This window comes from Tachyglossus aculeatus, chromosome 10 (genome assembly GCF_015852505.1).
Source record: "Tachyglossus aculeatus isolate mTacAcu1 chromosome 10, mTacAcu1.pri, whole genome shotgun sequence".
Taxonomy (NCBI): Eukaryota; Metazoa; Chordata; class Mammalia; order Monotremata; family Tachyglossidae; genus Tachyglossus; species Tachyglossus aculeatus.
Genome location: NC_052075.1, coordinates 21698633 through 21712458, shown reverse-complemented (window position 1 = coordinate 21712458; position 13826 = coordinate 21698633). Strand labels below are relative to the sequence as shown.

Sequence of the window (13826 nt, the reverse complement as noted above, 5' to 3'; positions counted from 1 at the left end):
GGGTTTGGGAGTCAGAGGTCATGGGTCCTAATCCCAGCTCCTCTACTTATCTGCTGTGTGACTTTGGGTGAGTCACTTAGCTTCTCTGTGCCTCAGTGACCTCATCTGTAAAATGGAGATTAAGATGGTGAGCCCCACATGGGACAACCTGCCTACCTTGTATGTACCCTAGTGCTTTGGACAGTGTATGGCACATAGTTAGCACTTAGCAAATACCTTAACAATAATAATGATTAACACACCTGGCTCAGTTGATTGCTCTTCCATTTACATCCTTAGCTGTGCCGTTGAGTTTGTTCTCTACAGGACCTGCCTCTGGTTTATTCATTCATTCAGTCATGTTTATTCTAGGCTGCAAGCCCGTTATTCCCGATTTGTACTTCCCAAGTGCTTAGTACAGTGCTCTGCACAAAGTAAGAGCTCAATAAATATGATTGAATGAATGAATTTATTGAGCACTTACTGTGTGCAAAGCATTGTGCTACGCTCTTGGGAGAGTACAACGTTAACAGTGAGCAGACAGCATAGTGCTTTGCACACACTAAGATCTCAATAAATATGATTGAATGAGTGAATGAACATTCTCTGCCCACAACGAGCTTACAGTCTAGAGGAGTTTAACCTCTTGGAATCCCTAGGATGAACTTGGGCTTGGACAGAGTTACCTCTCTCCTGGGCCCTGGTTGCCAGGCTGGTTTCTCTGATGCAGTAGAGTGCCCACATTCCATTGTTATTTTCACATTTTCCACACTCAAAGCCCTGACACTGTTTCGTTATGGGCAGGGAACATGTCTGCTAATTTTGTTGTATTGTCCTCTCCCAAGCCCTTAATACAGTGCTCTGCACACAGTAAGTACTCAATAAATACCATTGATCGATGGATTAAAAGGCCCATATTTGATGGCATTCCGACAACCAAACATCAGGTGTGAAGATGCTCTTCAATCCCAACAGCGGGGTGCTAATGGGAGATGTGGGCAAACACAGATGATCTTGATTTGTGTCTGCGGGGTGGGGGGGGTGGGGAAGGGCCTGTAGTATCAGGACCCTCTCAGGGTCACACCTGGAGAGTTTCTAGTACTCTACCAGTCTCAGCTACAGGAGGGAGAGTCAAGCAGAGGCACACCCATTCCATTCCTAGTTTGGGCAGTGGCTAGCGAGTGGAAGGCAATCTGCTACAAGTCAAAACTCACCTGTGCTGGGCAGCAGCAGCATGGGAGAGAGTCAAGGACAGAGACTCGTTTACTGCCCGGAAGGAGGCAATGGTAACCACTTCTGCATTTTTACCATGAAAGCTCTCTGGATCCACTACCAGAACGATTGCAGATGGAAGTGGGGCATTCTGGGAGAGATGTGTCCATGGCGTCACTATGGGTCAGACACGACTCGACAGCATAAGACAACAAGTGTCGGGAGAAGGAATTATGTTGATTTGTAGGAGATGTCATGAGAGGTTTGTGGCTTACAAAGAAGCAAGGTGCAGTGGTAAAAGGATAACTTCATTAGATGGATAAAGCCACAACGGTGAACTCTGACATAGCGGTGAGGGGGCCAATGGGATGCGTCAATAAATTAAGTTTCTTTGTGAACTGGGTTCTCACTAAGTCATCCTTTCAGTAACTCAGTAAAAAGAGAAGCAGTGTGGCCTAGTGGATAAAGCATGGGCCCGGGAGTCAGTAGGACCTGGGTTCTAATTCCGAGTTCACAGTCAAGAGGAGGAGAAACAGTCTAGAGGGGGGAAAAAGCCAGAAGATGGAAAGTCCTTGTTTGGTCTCTGCTATCAGTGATGATGGTCTCTGACCAAAGAAACCTTTATAGCCTTTTTTCATGCATTGGACAAACCCCTGAAAATACCTATGTGGCCGCAAAGACCACAGTGGTTAACAAAGACGAGAAACAGCATGGCCTAGTGAGAAGCAGCGTGGCTTAGTGACAAGAGCAGGGGCTTGAGAATCAGAGGTCATGGGTTTTAATCCTGGCTCTGCCACTTTTCAGCTGTGTGACTTTGGGCCAGTCACTTAACTTCTCTGTGCCTCAGTTACCTCATCTGTAAGATGGGCTTAAAAGTTTGAGCCCCATGTGGGACAACCTGCAACTTGATTATTTTGTATCTCCCCCAGGGCTTAGAACAGTGCTTGGTACATAGTAAGTACTTAACAAATACCATTATCATTATTATTATTATTATTATCATTATTAGCTTGTACAGTATTAGCTCAGTGCTTAGTGCAGTGCCTGGAACATAGTAAGTACTTAATAAATGCCATAAAAAAAACTACCTTGTCAGCTGCCTATTGGTGTGTGGTGGAGAAATGTTGGTATTCTGTTGTTACTTTGACCATAACTAAGGTTTGCATGTAAAAGCATTGCATGGTACTCCTTAAGGTGTTGTACCCATGTGGGCCTATGACTGGCAGGGGCAAAGAGTGTGGCAAACCACTAGCTGTCTCTCCTGTTAGAGTATAAGCTCCTTGAGGGCAGGAAATGGATCTTCTGCTTTTGTCGTACTTCCTAGGCACTCGGTACAGTGCATTGCTCTCAATAGACAATAAATAATTCGATTCCATTCAATCTGGTTTACTGAGTGCTTACTGTGTGCAAAGCACTGTACTTCACCCAGGTTCTCTGCCTGTGGCAAATGGATCTTCGTGACTGGCTCATCAAGTGGCTCCATCACTGTAGCATTATATTTCCTCTCAAGCTTGTGCTTTTTCAAAACCCTGCATCTTCTTTGGGAAGGAAGAGGGCTTCATCAGCCTGAATGAAACTGATCCAAGCAAGCCTAGTAGCATGGCCTACTGGCTAGAGCACGGGTCTGGGAGTCAGAAAGACGTGGGTTCTAATCCTGGCTCTGGCATTTGTCGGCTGGGTGACCTTGGGCAAGTCACTTAACTTCTCTGGGCCTCAGTTGCTTCAACTGTAAAATGGAAATTAAGACTGTGAGCCTAATTTGGGAAAGGGATTATATCCAACCCTCTTTACTCAATTTCCTCCAGCACTTAGTACAGTACCTGACACATAGCAAGTGCATAGCAAATATCATATTTATTATTATGATCATTATTGTTATTATTGCTGTCTGATCTCAGACATTAACAGGCCTGGGACTGGCTGGTATGTAGATGGGAGACTAACTGGGAATTCTTGGTTTCCTTGCCCTGCCTGAAGTCATAGGGCTGAATCAGATGATCTTTTGAGGTCCCTTTTAGTTCACGATATCAGAACGGAGCAGCTGAAAGAGAACTACTCAGTTGTATTTCCTAAACAATTTATTTTCTCCCAGCTGGAATAGAGGGCTCTAAACCTATCAATCAGTGGCATTTATTGAGCACACACTACGTGCAGAGCACTGTACTAAATGTTTATTGAGGAGTAGGGAAAGGCATAGAGATTCAGGAGAGGCAGTTCTGGGACCTCTCAGACTCACCAATAATGTAAAATTTTTAAGACAATTCACATGATTAAAAACAATGCAGTAACGCTTTTGACTAAAAGTAATGCTAATCTTTCAGTGAATGGTTATTACAAAGGTAAGCCAATTATCTGGACATCATTCACTGGATCTAACAGTTATCTGAACTGAAGATGGCTCAGCTCATTGAAAAGAAACTCGGACAATTGAACAAAATTTGGCTCTGTTATCTGCTCTTTGGATTATTTGAATTAACCTCTGTCCCGATTACTTCAAATAATCCATTTCTGCTGTTCTAGAAATAAAGCACCAGGCTAGTCCTTTCTGAAGAGGGTAATGTAAGGATCTTTCCCCTGTTTTCAACCCATTTTTCATAGGCAAGAGATGATATGGAGAAATGTGAAATCAATCAATCAATCAGTGGTATTTACTGAGCACTTTTAGTGAGTGTAGAGTAGTGTACCTGAAATAGTACAATACAATAGAGTTGGAAGACACAATTCCTCCCCGCCTTCAAAGTTAACTAAATTAGGGCAAGTGTCTTAAATCTCAAAGATGTCAAAACTGAGATTATTCAAGACCCTGAAACTACTGTGTGATATTTTTCTCCCCTTACTATTTCACTAAATTCACTGGGCAATAGGTCTGGTTCACCTATTATCCCATTTTATTTAGGGTGAAACTGAGGGACAGAAAGGTTAAATGACTTGTCTGAGGTCATGTGAGCTCTGGAGCAGCTGAAGTTCTAGGTTCCCATGCCAAGAAATGGCCTCTCCTGCTATTTTAGTGAGTCAATTCCATTTAAGAAAACCCCAAAGGAGTAGGTTCTTGAAATCCCAAAGGGATTTACAAATTCCATTTTTCTTCATCTGGTTTAAACATGAAGGTCAGGTATAAGTGGAAGAAACTATTTTCAATTTCTTTTATAAGAAAGGATCCTGGTCAGAGGATGAGACCTTCACAGCTCTTAATGTATAAGCTCCTTGCGGGTAGAGAATGTGTCACTACTTCATCATCACAAGTGTCATGACATTGCAACCAATTTGGTGCCTTACAAATGTTGCCACTACTACTTTGGAATTGCTATTAAATGAAATTCAGTTTAGTAGCCTTGCCTTTACTGATAGTGTAGGAAGCCAGTGGTGGATGGTAAGACAACAGTAATAATGCCAAGTCATTGTTTCTTATACAGGGATTGGCCAAAAAGTGTCTGGAGAGGGGCCTATCAGAAGTCTGCACTGTGAATGAAATGGTGCTTGCTTGTTTATGTGAGGAATGATGAAACTTTAAATGAATCATTGACCTTTCTTGAATGACATGTGACCTGTAAGATATCTGAGGTGTAAGTCAACAGTAGTTCTTGAAAATTGCTGCCTGCTGACCGAAAATAAACAATAAGATATCAAATACCGTTTGAAAAAATTGACTTGGTTTAGCACTGGGAAAAAAAGTGAATTGTTTTGACTCACCAGTCAGAACACATCAATTCATTTCACATCATCCGTCATCTGCAGGCTGGAGGGGTACGTCTATGATTTAAAACTGCGTATGTTTGAGCAAATGCTATTTACCAGGTTGCTTGCTTTATTTCAACCAAAGCCAAGAGTAATATAACAGCGCTAAATACAGGGATTGCCAGGGAGAAATGGATTCTGCCATGTGAAAGTGAGTAAAAATGGTAAAAATCTTTATTATTTATAGATAGGCCTCTTGTTTGGTGTGAAAGGTTAGAATGGAAGGTTAGAAAACCCTGTGCTGGTGAAGAGAAAAGAATACTGTAGATGAAGACTGGCTCTTTTATCAGCCATGCCTAAAGCTTTCAATCTGAGGACCCAGATAAATTAAGTGACTTGCCAGAGGTCACACAGCAAATAAGTGAGAACCAGTATGGCCTAGTGGATAGAGGACATATCTGGAAGTCAGAAAGCTGTGGGTTGTAATCTCAGCTCCATCAATTTGCTGTGTGACCTTGGTGCAAGAAACTTAATTTCTCTGGGCCTCAGCTATGTCATCTGGAAAATGGAGATTATATTTGTGATCCCCAATGGGTACATGCAGCATGGCTCAGTGGAAAGAGCACGGGCTTGAGAGTCAGAGGTCATGGGTTGAAATCCTGGCTCCGCCATAATCAGCTGGGTGACTTTGGGCACTTAACTTCTCTGTGCCTCAGTTACCTTATCTGTAAAATGGGAATGAAGACTGTGAGCCCCACTTGGGACAATCTGATCACCTTGTATCTTCCCCAGCACTTAGAACAGTGCTTTGCACATAGTAAGCACTTAACAAATGCTATCATTATTGTTATTATTACGTGGACTGTGCCTAATCTGATTAGGCTGTATCTACCCCAATGCTTAGTACAGTGCCTGGTCCATAGTAAGTGCTTAATAATAATGATTGTAATAAGCGCTTACTATGTGCCAAGCACTGGGTGAGGTACAAGGCAATCAGGTTGTCCCACATGGGGCTCACAGTCTTAATCCCCACTTTACTGATGAGGTAACTGAGGCACAGGGAAGTTAAGTGACTTGCCCAAAGTCACACAGTTGACAAGTGGTGAAGCCGGGCTTAACAAATATCACAGACACACAAAATTGATAGTCACGTTCCCTGCCGGTCTCAACCCTGCCACAATAGGCTGCATCCACAGAACACCTTGTCTAGCACCATATCACGTATGAAACACTGACATTGAGACCCATTTCGAAGTTCATATTTACCACTTGATATCGAGTTCAGTACACTTTAACATTTAATTGAGCTCACCCCTCTAGACTGCTAGCTCATCGTGGCCTGGGAATGTGTCTGCTTATTGTTATAGTGTACTCTCCCAAGCACTTAGTACAGTGTTCTGCACACAGTAAGCACTCAATAAATATGGCTGAAAAGAATAAATGAAAAGAACAGGTAAGCAGCTTGGTTCTCAAAGTTGAGTGCTCAGGGTTTGGCTTAGTAGCAAGAGCCTGGGCTTTGGAGTCAGAGGTCATGGGTTCGAATCCCAACTCTGCCACTTGTCAGCTGTGTGATTTTGGGCAAGTCACTTAACTTCTCTGTGCCTCAGTTACCTCATCTGTAAAATGGGGATTAAGATTGTAGCCCCACGTGGGAAAACCTAATTGCTTTGTATCTACCTCTGAGCTTAGAACAGTTTTTGGCACATAGTAAACGCTTAACAAATACCACAATTTTTTTTTTAGTACGACCCATTCCAACAGAAGGAAAACAGTAAATCAAATTATTTAGTTACACTGAATTGTTTGCAAGGGGATAATATACCATGTTTTGTATTCCCCCTAGCTAGGGGATGGGCTAAGGAGTCATATTAGGTCAAGGATGTCCCTGCCAATCATAAGGGCCCCTGAAATTAAACAATGACCAGTAATAGTCACTAATGACTGGTCATTAGTGTTGATGAGACCAGAATGTCTGAGACCAGGTGCAAATGACACAGGCAAGGAATGAGAGCTAATTGGCCTATTCAGAAAATGTAAATGTCCTCAAGCAGAGGTGACAGCATTGTAAAAGCCAGTGGATAAGGGAGCTCTGAGAATTCCACCTGGCTTTTCTGTTTCTCTGATCCAGTTTCAGAGATCCGGATCAATGTTTGCTCTTCTTGAAATCCCACCAAAGGGTCCAGGTTGAAGCCTCTTCCTCTCAAGGAAGGAGTAGAGAAGATTCCTGGGAAAGGCATTGAAAATAAAAATGAATCAAGTGGCAATGAAAATAAGTAGTATGGCCTAGTGGAAAGAACACGGGTTGGGAGTCCAAGGAACTGGGAATCAGTAGGACTTGGGTTCTAATCCCAGCTGTGTCACTTTTTTTAATGGTATTTGTTAAGAGCTTAATAATAATAATAATGGTATTTGTTAAGCGCTTACTATGTGCAAAGCACTGTTCTAAGTGCTGGGGGTATACAAGGTGATCAGGTTGTCCCACTTGGGGCTCACAGTCTTAATCCCCATTTTACAGATGAGGGAACTGAGGCACAGAGAAGTTAAGCGACTTGCCCACAGTAACACAGCTGACAAGTGGCAGAGCCGAGATTAGAACCCATGACCTCTGACTCCCAAGTCCGTGCTCTTCCCACTGAGCCACGCTGCTTCGGCTTACTATGTGCCAGGCACTGCACTAAGTGCTGGGATAGATACAAGCAAATCAGGTTGGGCACAGACCATGTCCCACGTGAGGCCTCACAGTCTTAATCCCCATTTTACAAATGAGGGAACTGAGGCCCAGAAAAGTTAAGTGACTTATCCAAGGTCACATAGCAGACAAGTGGAGGAGCTGGTATTAGAACGTAGGTCCTTCTGACTCCCAGGACCATCCTCTATCCATTAGACTATGATGCATTTCACAGAAGCAGAGTGAAGTATGGTCTGGAGTGGGAAGAGACAGGAGGCAGGGAGGTCAGCAAGGAGGCTGATAGAGTAATCAAGGCAGGATAGGATAAGAGCATGGATTAACACAGTAGTAGTTTGGATGTGGAAGGAAGGGCAGATTTTTAGCGATATTGTGAAGGTTGAACCAACAGGATTTAGTGATGGATTGAATATGCGATGAGTCAAGGATAATGCCAAGTCTATGGGCTTGTGAGACAGGAATTATGGTGGTGCCATCTACAGAGATGGGAAAATCCGGGTAAGGATAGAGTTTGGGTGGGAACTTAAGAAGTTCTGTCTTAGACATGTTAAGTTTGAGGTGATGGCAGGACATGCAAGTAGAGCTGTCTTCAAGGCAGGAGGAAATGAGATACTGCAGAGAGGGAGAGAGATCAGGGCTGTAGATGTAGACTGGGAATTATCCACAAAGAGGTGGTAATTGAAGCCATGGGAGTGAAAGAGTTCTCCAAAGGAGTGAGTGTAGATGGAGAATAGAGGAGGACCCCAAACTGAACCCTGAGGGACATCCACAGTTAGGGGGTGGGAGGCACAGGAGGAGCCCTCAAAAAAAACTGAAAATGAGCGGGTATATGCAGAATCCTTCAGCCATTTGGAGTTGACCCTCTTCTGCCTCTGGTATCATTCCACTTCCAAATCCCTGCTGACTCTTGTTTCCCCCATTCTTCTCCCCTCTACAGTTGACAATTTTTTCCATTTTTTGAAGTTATATGTGCCATGTTTATAGTTCTAAATCACATCTTTACTAGTATTCTGTAGTCTAAAAAAGATTCTGTAAAAAAATCATACCTTTGATCTGAAATTTTCCAAGGGCTTCATTTTTTATAACCCATTCTACTCTGCCATTTTGACAAGTGAGAAGGAAACCCCTAAAAAGTACATTTCCTAGGTTTAGAAAAAAATCGATGTGTTAGTTAATCAGTCATTCAAAAACAGCCAAACAAACCATGTCAAATATATCATGCAAGCATGGCTACAAGAGCTGATCCTTCTTACCAGAGGAAAAAGGTAAAGCCACATCTGAGCATGGCTTTGCTATTTATAACAGCCCTGTGGACAGCTATTTGCCTTTGTGCTAGGGCTCAGAAACAATTTATAGTGAGCCAGGAGAAAAGAAAGGCGATTTTAATTCACCTTACTCTCCAGGTGGTAGAGTATGGGTAGCTTAGATGAGCTGATTTAAATAAGAGTAAAACTAGAAGTTTTGATAAACCAGTGAATGTCTGTTTGGCTGGCGGTTAATACTGTAGAGAGCTGAACAGCTAAAGATCTCTTAATAATTAATAATAATTATGGTACTTGTTAAGTGCTCACTGTTTACCAAGCACTGTTCTAAGCTCTGGGATAGATACAAGCTAAACAGGTTGGGTACAATCCCTGACCCACATGGGGCTCAGCGTCTAAGTAGGAGGGAGTAGGATTTAATCCCCATTTTATAGCGGGGGTAACTGAAGCACAGAGAACTTAAATGGCTTGCCCAAGGTCACACAGCGGACATGTGGCAGTGCTGAAATTAGAACCCAGGGCTTCTGACTTCCAGGCCTGGGCTCTTTCCACTGGATCACGCTGCTTCTCTTGTCTGAATGACCAGTCAACTGAACAGACTGAAAACAGAATAAACTCAGATAATCAAGCAGAATTGGGCAATTACCTGTGTGAGATAACCAAACCCCATTTTCTTCAGTTTTTGAATTTTAAGTGAATGTAACGAGCCTCGATCCCCATGAGTGCAGATAATCGGTTTTCTACTGGAATTGATATTTACAGAACATCAGTGATGAGTTAAGTGGTGTCCCAAGTGGAATTAGACACAGTTCTTGACTGGGCCATTATTCTGCAGAAGGCTGGCTGTATGCATTTGATGTCGGGAAAAGGAGTTATTGATAATGATCATGATGAAGATGAGGAATTTAAAGTGAAAAATAGTCCTAGTAGTGTATGACTCTTTTGGAGGAAATTCTGCTATCATTCAAGTATTAATCTTATTTTACACTCCAGTCTACTCCCAATTACTTAGTCTGGATTAGCCAAATTCATATTGCCTTTTCCTTTTAGCTAATGTCCTTGTTTTTTGGCCATTTCACCGCTCATTACTCAGTGGCCTTTATTGAGCCCTTCCCGTATGCAGAAGATTGTACTAAGTGCTTAGGAGGGCACAATACAGCAGTGTTGGTAGACACATTCTTTGCCGACAGTGAGTTTACAGTCTAAGCAACAACACACCAGGGGAAGCAAAAGAAAAATCCGTAATTTTTCTTGTTGTTTCTTTTAATCACTGAGGCAGGACAGGAGGTGGGTTGAAACTGTTGGCTACAAAGGCGATTAAAGATTATCAGTGGATGTTATTAATCCCTGCTATGGCTGCTTCCTATTTTCACAGATAATTGAGGTACAACTGCACTTTTATTTCATTTTCCCACAGGTTTGGTTCCTTTGGATGAGCTGACAAACTGCAGAAACACAAGCAACATGCCTGAAAATGTTGCTCTCAGCCTGAGAGAAGATTAAATGTCTCCGCTGCATGGCTCCTTTGTCCTACAGGTCGTATGACATTAGTTACTTTCTGCCTGGCTACTTTATCAAGGCTTTTCCAATACCTCTCAGTCATGACCACCTATGTATCTCCTTGTTTCCTTGGGGCTGAGTAGGGCAGCCATGCAAATGCAGGTTATTTTTGGAGGTGAAACTAGATCGATTGAAAATTCAGGGGAAATATCTAACTCACTTTCATATTGACAGGAAAAAATGTGGAACTGCATTTAGTTTCCCTTGCCTTAAATCCACCTTCTCTTAAATGCACTGGCGTCCTGTAGCTATGATTTGCAGTGATACAAGAAAGAGGAGAACCCTAGGGAAGAGAGAATGTCATAAACTATAAAGTCATCCTCTAGACTGTAAGCTTATAATGGGCAGGAAATCACTCAGTCAATCAATCAATAGTATTTATTTATTCATTCATTCAATCATATTTATTGAGCACTTACTGTGTGCAGAGCACTGTACTAAGCACTTGGGAAGTACAGCTCTTACTGTGTGCAGGGCACTGTACCAAGCACTTGGGAGAGTACAAACAACAATATAACAGATACATTTCCTGACCTTCTCTGTGCCTCAGTTCCCTCAGCTGGAAAATGGGGATTAAGACTATGAGCCCCATGTGAGATGACCTGATTACCTTGTATGTACCCCAGCACTTAGAACAGTGCTTGGCTTAACAAATACCGTAATTATTATTATTATTCTAAGGAGCTTGCAGTCTAGAGAAGTTGTGTCTGTTAATTCTGTTGCATTGTACTTTCTCAAGCACTTAGTACAGTGCTCTGTACATAGTGAGCATTCATTAAATTCCACTGATTGATTCATTAGCCATAGGAGTAAGAGAAATGATAAATACCACATCGCTATTGAGAACGTGAAAAGTTTGCCATTCATGTCCAACCTGCAATCTCAGTGCGCCAGCAAAGCAGCTGCAGGATGAGAAAAGGGAGATGCTTCTAAGTGAAGATGCTCAAACCACTCCTCCTCTGAAGCCATTATCAATCAATCAATCATGCTCAATGAGCACTTACTGCATCTAGAGCACTGTACTAAGCACTTGGAAGAGTGCAATAAACCAGACCTTAACAGAGACAATAAGGAAAATCGATGAAAAAGGGAAGTGAAGGAGCTACAGGGGTAGTCAGTCATTCAGTCAATCACATTTATTGAGTGCTTACTGTGTGCAGAGCACTGTACTAAGCTCTTGGAAGAACATAATATGACAATAAGTGGACACATTCCCTGTCCACAAAGAGCTCACAGTCTAGAGGGGGAGACAGATATTAATTTAAATAAATAAATTACAGATAGTTACATAAGTGCTGTGGGGCTGGGAGGGAGGATGAGTAAAGGGAGCAAGTCAGGGTGATGCAAAAGGAAGTGGAGAAGAGGAAAGGAGGGCTGAATCAGGGAAGGCCTCTTGGAGGAAATGTGCCTTCTAAAAGCTTTGAAGTCGGGGAAAGTAGTTGTCTGTCAGATATAAGGAGGATACATTGTTGACTGAGAAGAAGAAATGCCCAGGTGTGATCCTGATCTCTATCTACCCCTTTCTAAACTGTTAGCCCATTGTGGGCAGGGATTGTCTTTATTTGTTACTGACCTGTACTTTCCAAGTGCTTAGTTCTGAGCTCTGCACACAGTAAGTGCTCCATAAATACAATTGAATATGAATCCTGCTACTTCTGATACTGACACACTTCATTAAGATCCTTTGAATGTCGAACAGTGTGACTGACTCTCAGATGCAACCACCTTGTCCTTACGCAGCCGCCGGGCAGTTTTGGTTTGGTCACTGACAAGAGTGGCCCCTGCCACTGATTCTGGTCCCCATGATCCACATCAAATTGGAGGACTACCCGATGAGAGGAAGCAGCATCAGGAGAGGAAAGAAGCAGTGCGGACTGATGGAAAGAGCACAGGCCTGTAAGTCAGAGGTCCCTGTGAGTCAGAGGTCCTAGATTCTGATCCTGTTTTTGCCACTTGTCTGCTGGGTGCCCTTGGACAAGTCACAACTTCTCTGGGTCTCAGCTTCCTTATCTGTACTTCATGCTGCTGCCCGGATTATCTTTGTCCAGAAACGCTCTGGGCATATTACTCCCCTCCTCAAAAATCTCCAGTGGCTACCAATCAATCTGCGCATCAGGCAGAAACTCCTCACCCTGGGCTTCAAGGCTCTCCATCACCTCGCCCCCTCCTACCTCACCTCCCTTCTCTCCTTCTACAGCCCACCCCACACCCTCCGCTCCTCCGCCGCTAATCTCCTCACTGTACCTCGTTCTCGCCTGTCCCGCCATCAACCCCCAGCCCACGTCATCCCCCGGGCCTGGAATGCCCTCCCTCTGCCCATCCGCCAAGCTAGCTCTCTTCCTCCCTTCAAGGCCTTACTGAGAGCTCACCTCCTCCAGGAGGCCTTCCCAGACTGAGACCCTTCCTTCCTCTCCCCCTCATCCCCCTCTCCATTCCCCCATCTTACCTCCTTCCCTTCCCCACAACACCTGTATATATGTATATATGTTTATACATATTTATTACTCTTTATTTATTTATTTTACTTGTACATATCTATTCTATTTATTTTATTCTGTTAGTATGTTTGGTTTTGTTCTCTGTCTCCCCCTTTTAGACTGTGAGCCCACTGTTGGGTAGGGACTGTCTCTATATGTTGCCAATTTTGTACTTCCCAAACGCTTAGTACAGTGCTCTGCACATAATAAGCGCTCAATAAATACGATTGATAATGATGATGATCTGTAAAATGGGTATTCAGTTCACCCTCCTACTTAGACTGTGAGCACCCTGGTGGAAAGGGACTGGGCTCAACGTGCTGTGTAGAACAGTGCTTACCAAATATCATAAGTAGGAGGAAAGGAGGGGAGCCACTAAGACCAACCAGGTGGGTGATCAGAGAACCCAGTAGAGAAGATGCTTAGGACCACTGAACTCGCTTAGTACAGTGCCTGGCACATGGTAAGTACTTGACAAATACCATTATTTATTACTATTATTATTATTATTATTATTATTATTATTATTACGGATGAGAACCCTTTTAAGATCCAGGTTAACAAGATTTCTCCCCCAAGGAGAAATCTTCTGGAATCTGACTAATTTCAAGGAACTTTCAATTCCTATACCTAAATTTTCCTAACTTACCAGGCTCCTGAGCCAGACTTTCTTCCCCTTCACAAGGTGTTCATACCTCAGTTCTTTCTCCTTTTATCCTAAAACAGCAAAGTAGCCTCTCAATTCTACTCCATTCGCCTCAAATCTCTCCTTCATTCTCTAGACCAACTGTACTCTTTGGTTTTTGTTTTCTTCTTCCATTACCCTTACCTCTAGCTAGCCAAGGCCTTCTCCAAATGATAGTAATCATATTGTTATTAATAATAATAATGATAATATTTTAAATGGTATTTGTTAATCAGTTGCTATGTGTCAAGCAGTGTTCTAAGTGCTGGGTAGACACAAGTCAATTTGGT

At 42.9% G+C, this 13826-nt stretch overlaps 1 non-coding gene across 1 annotated transcript; it reads left to right on the top strand.

Moving 5' to 3' along the window:
* Positions 1–1045: 1045 nt before the first annotated feature.
* Positions 1046–1183, top strand: LOC119933942. The gene has a single exon (XR_005452808.1). It is a non-coding gene; the product is annotated as a small nucleolar RNA SNORA7 (small nucleolar RNA).
* Positions 1184–13826: the final 12643 nt, after the last annotated feature.